The 5,666-nt window shown below is 41.6% G+C and overlaps 1 protein-coding gene across 2 annotated transcripts in view; it reads left to right on the top strand.

Annotated features, from left to right (window-relative positions):
* TLR1 (toll like receptor 1) overlaps positions 1-5,666 on the top strand; it is a 46,240-nt gene that overhangs the window by 18,747 nt on the left and 21,827 nt on the right. The window lies entirely within an intron of this gene.

The raw sequence follows: 5,666 nt of genomic DNA, 5'->3' as shown, positions 1-5,666 counted from the left end.
TCTGAGGAAATTATTTAATTTCTGACGCTGTCACACAAATATGCAATTAACCAGTGGGGACTCATGACATAATTTATATATATAAAGGAAAATACAGTTGCCCCTTGAACAACATGGGTTTGAATTACATGGATCTGCTTATAGTTCCTTTTTTTTTTTAATGGACTTTTTACAGTACAGTACTATAATTATATTTTCTCTTCCTTGTGACTCTCTTAATGTTTTCTTTTTTATAGTATATTTTATTGTGAGAATACAGTATTTAATACATGTAACATCCAAAATGTATGTTAATTATTTATGTTATCGGTAAGGCTTCTGGTCAACAGGAGGCCATTTTGAAGTTATTAAGGTAAGTTGAGGTTATTGAGGTAATTAAGTTTTGGGGTTGTTAAAAGTTATACACAGATTTGTGACTACACAGGGGGTCAGCACCTCTAACCCCCATGTTGTTCAAGGGTCAACTGTATAGCCTTTAGTTACAGGCTGTTAAGGACAAAGACATGGATTTATTTGTTTGCAAAGGAAACTCCGAGCCAACTTTATTTGTAACTGGTTATTGAATAGGAGTTTTCTGGTTGTCTTAGTTTTAGCAAATGCCTCAAAGCTGACAAAAGGTAATAAATGCCACCACATTTTAAGTGGAGATACTAGACATAGCCAGGCTGGATGTATTAAAGAATAGCAGAAAGAGCCTTGTAACTACCAACACATATCACCTATCTCCAGAATAGATTCAAAAGGGTGGTTAGATATCATTAAGTAGAGGTTCTAGACCTATGGGGAGATTGCTTTGGATTTCTTCCAAAGGTAAATGAGAGGGTCTCTAAGCATAATATAAAAGTATCCTGGCATCCCACTCTCAGCCTGCAGCTTATAGAATAACAAGAGTACACAAATTCAGTGCATGATGTGAGAGCTCTTGGAAGAGCCTGATGAGTGTCCCTGGGAGTTTTGTGGCAGGGGTGGGGATTGTGCACATAAAGATTGGTAAATAATGTTTTGAAAATATAGGTGCTTGATAAATTTTGTTGAAATGAATGGATGAGTGCTACCCACCTAGAGAATTCAGTAGGTGAGAGGTTGATGTGGATAGCCCAAAATGGGAATATGAGGAGAGAAGAGAAGCAATGATTGCAACCTGACTTCCATTTTTTGTCATGGCAAAGTCTGTGAATTTCTTGTAGACCATGTTGACTACGGGAAGGGTAGGTGGGCTTGAGTTGTCATGATGGGACTTCAGCTACCAGGGCAACCTGTTTGCAAAGGGACTACAGTAATAGAAGCCATGGGGTTAGGCGGAAGAGATGTATGGGGGGAATTGCTGCAAGGAACCAGCCAGAGACTATGCCCCCTGCATCAAGGAACTGTGCAATGGGGTATCCACCTGAGACTTCTGAATAACCAACAGATACATACTGTGAAAGAGACAACAGTTGGACTCTGCCATAATAAGAGCCGACATGATGGCTTGTCTGCCTTACCCAATAGTTAAATGCAGGGATATCTGCTCCTCTTTGTCTAAAATACTCTTCCCTTGAAGTGGTCTGGGCACATCCAGAATATAAAGAAAGCAGAGAAGATGGTGGAAGAAAAAAGAAACTGACCACACTTATTCCCTGATTCACTGCAAGAAAGACCTGAGATGGAGCCAAACAAAATTTTAAATTAGGTGTGAGAGTGATATTACTTGGACTGTCCCGGACATTTTAATGCCTGAAATAGAGATGCAATTATTATAATATGACTTGTCAATAAAATCTATGGCATCTGCCCAAGATTCAGGGTAGATTCTGAATAGATCCTGATAGAGAAAGATTCCACAAAACCTGGTTGTAAGGCAGTGGTTAGAGAAAAAAAATAAAGTCCTCTCCTTCTGGAGTTAGCTCATTCAATAATAACTGAGTTTATTTAATAATAAACCAGTTTCATAATTAATAGTTGTAAAGAAATAAGCTTTAAGGGAATTCTATTAGAGTCATCTTTTATTGGCATTAGCCCTCCTCTGCCTTTCAAGAGAGCACTTAATTCTCCTTCACAGGACCTCTCTCAAGTTGTAAATTTTCCTTTGCCTCTGTTGGACTGTTTTCTAAACCAACAAAACAAAACAAAACAGCAAACAACAAACTATGTCACACATTTATGAATAGCTCTGAATGGCCACAAGCATAAAATGCTTTTGAAATCCTCATTTTTATCTTAAAACTCCATGCAAATAGAATGTCCCCTTCCTTCATATTTGTGTGATGCCTTTCCATGCTCCAAATCTACTGCCACAAGTTGAGAAGTTTGCCTTAATATATTTTTAGTTATTAACGCCGTGATGAGAATAAAAACTAAGCATGTCAATAAGGTGACAGGTTCAAAGGAATGGGACATGGCAAAGATGATTAGGGAGTGCTTCTGGCTTCAGAGGTTTTGGGCAAGCCTTGTTCAGCATAAAGGCCCTCAGCCTCTGGCGGGGATGGCCCTTCAAAGGGAAGGCACAGTGGGCACAAAGTTGGAATTGAAAGGGAGCCGTAAGCAAAGAAAGCATCCAACTGGCAGCCTTACTGGATGTGTTAGGTTTCCACGGCTGCTATAACCAATTACCACAAAGCTTAGAACACCAGAAGTTGATCTCTCACAATTTCGGAAGCCAGAAGTCCAAAATCAAGGTGTCAGCAGGCTTACTTCCTTCTGGAGGCTCTGAGGGAGAAATGTCCCGTGCCTTTCTCCCAGTGTCTGGTGGTTGCTGGCAATCCTGGCCATTGCTTGGCTTGTGGATGTATCACCCCAGTCCCTGCCTCTATCTTCGCATGGCCTTCTCCTGTCTTCTTTTCCGTCTCTTATAGGGACACTCTCATTGGATTTAGGGCCCTTCTTAATCTAGTATGATCTTGTCTTAACTTCTCACTGTATCTGCAAAGACCCTGTTTCAAAACAAGGCCACATTCTGAGGTTTCAAGTGCACAGGAATTTTTTTTGGAAGGGGGCATTATTCAACCCACCACCCTGGGGAAGACACAACTGTCTCTGGTGGCTTGGAGACCCAACTGGGTGTGGCAGAATAAGTAAATGCTATCTTAGAGAGAGGGAAAAATATGAAAGAAGCAGCTTGGGAAGTCCCGAGGTGCAAACGAGAGATAGTGGTAAAGAGATTGCAATGGATGGGTGGGGGAGAATGGGAAAGAGATGGTGGGTGACTGGAATATACATGGGCTAGAGTCTGGGTTTTAATGAGAGTGAAAACACAAAAAACAATGCTGAGAAAGGAGGAAGTCAGTTTCTGTCTAGATTTATTGAGAGTGATTTGATTAGAAAAGAATGAGAATAAATCACAAAGAGACCTGGAGGGATTTCTAAGGCCATAGAGACTTTCTAGAGGTTTTTAGTTATGGTAAGTTTATAAGGAATCTCAACAGAGCCAAGTGTAAATATGAAGTAGTTTTTATTTTTCCCCACTCAGTTAACTGAATTCTAAAGTTCTCCTCTTCTCATCCCTTAGTAATATCTCAAGCAGATTTCATATCTCTCTAGCCCTTCGAGGTATTAAAAGTGCAATCTAGGGGCAACAAGGAGGCTCTGTCGGTTAAGCGTCCCACTTCGGCTCGTGTCATGATCTCACAGTTTATGGGTTCAAGCCCCACGTTGGGCTCTGTGATGACAGTTCAGAGCCTGGAGCCTTCTTTGGATCCTGTGTCTCCCTCTTTCTCTGTTCCTCCCCTGCTCGTGCGCTGTCTCTTCTGGACCTGATGTAGAGACCAGGAATGAGGGGTTGGAAGGCAGATGTCCCTTTCTATAATTGTGTTGGTTAAGGTACAGAACAAGGAGACCTCAAACTCAAGGGCTTAAATAAGATAGAAGTTTCTTTCTTTCTTAAATGTAGGACAAATATAGTCAGGAGGTCTAGGATAGGTAGCTGTGTCTACTCCACAAAGTCATTCAAGAGCTCAGACTGGCCAGTTGGCTCTGTTTTCCATAGCTCTTGCCTCCATTCTTTTTACATGGAGTCACCGGGATGAATGAAGTCCTCCTGTGCTTTCTCTGAGTATGTGGACCAAGGGAAGGTGAGTGGAGATGTACCCCTTCTCCCAGGTACATGGTCACAGGTCTCTAATTACCTGTTGGCAAGGGTTACTCCAACAGAAACCTCCGTGAGAGTAGATACCGGGTCCTCTGTTTAGTTACACTCCTAAACTCCCTGGGAGTTTCCTCAGAGAGGGACAACCCTTGGGTGAGGGGAGGGGTGTCCTGCACATTTGTGTATCAAAGCCAGCATTCACCTGAGGAAACAAATGCCTAGTCTCTCTGTCCAGTCTCCATAAATGATTCTACTGGCATAGCCCCTTTACTTGGCTTGAAAAGGAGAGAGGATGTTACTTCTCCCCTGAGGAGAAGAGGGTGCAGCCTAAGATCATAAACCCTGGTATCCCAGTGCTGCTGACTTGCTGCCATCCCCAGCACTCTCAGGTGGCTGGGAAGTATGAGAGTGAGGCAGTGGTGGGGAGGGCCATTGTCTGGTTCAGCTGCTTTTTAGAATGCCCTGATGGAAGTCCTTGGCCTTTGGCAGCTCTCTGAAGAACAAGGGGTATATAACACTTTGTTGTCTTTGGTTTTGGATCCAAATCGTAGGGAAAGTTCCAGTCAATACCCTGTTATGTAATCAGTAGAACCAACAGATGGGAAGGGAAATTGAAATTGTTGGTGGGCTACTGAATTACATAGAAGATGAGCAACTTAAAATTCTATCCTAAATTTGGATTAAATAATCATAGAAAAGACATATCACTCATAGTAGTAGAAGAACAAGCAGAGAATAATAGCATGGATTTATGTCCATTGACTAAGAAAGTCCACTTAATGGATATATCCTAAAGAAATAATTGTTCAGACACATCCTAAGGAAATGCATGAAGATGCTGCTTATGGCAGAATTGTTTATAATAGCAAAAATTGAAAACAACTTAAATACCTAACATCAGAAGATTGGTTAAATACATTGTTAATTAAAATATGCATTGTAGGGGCGCCTGGGTGGCTCAGTCGGTTAAGCGTCCGACTTCGGCTCAGGTCACCATCTCGCAGTCAGTGAGTTCGAGCCCCGCGTCGGGCTCTGGGCTGATGGCTCGGAGCCTGCTTCCGATTCTGTGTCTCCCTCTCTCTCTGCCCCTCCCCCGTTCATGCTCTGTCTCTCTCTGTCCCCAAAATAAATAAATGTTAAAAAAAATATGCATTGTAAATAAAATGGAATGTTATTTAGCCAATACTAAAATTGTAGATGATGAGGAGAACAGAAGCAAAAGAAATGTGGATAAAATTAAATTTCCTCACAACCTGCAGCCCGTTGACAAATATTGAGACAGGCAGAACATGACACTCAAGGAATTCACAACTGCTCTAACTTTAATGCTTTGCTAGAAGCCAAACACCTTAGCTTGACAATAGCCTGATCTCCAGGATCCTGTAAATCTTCTTTAACATATGAAAATCCTTTTGGAAATTTCTTTGTCTTTATCCCCCTAACTTAAAACTATATAATCAATCTTTCCTCACAATCACAGCGCAGCTCTTTCTGTCTACAGGTCCTGTCCCCGTGCTTTGATAAAAACACCTTTTGCAGCAAAAGTGTCTCAAGAATTCTTTCTTGACCATTCACTCCTGGCCCACATTACATCATAGATAGA

This window comes from Lynx rufus, unplaced genomic scaffold (assembly GCF_022079265.1).
Source record: "Lynx rufus isolate CCGP_SWC_20201006 ecotype Redwood Valley unplaced genomic scaffold, mLynRuf1.p SCAF_3, whole genome shotgun sequence".
NCBI classification, from domain to species: domain Eukaryota; kingdom Metazoa; phylum Chordata; class Mammalia; order Carnivora; family Felidae; genus Lynx; species Lynx rufus.
This window is presented reverse-complemented; position numbering and strand designations above follow the sequence as displayed.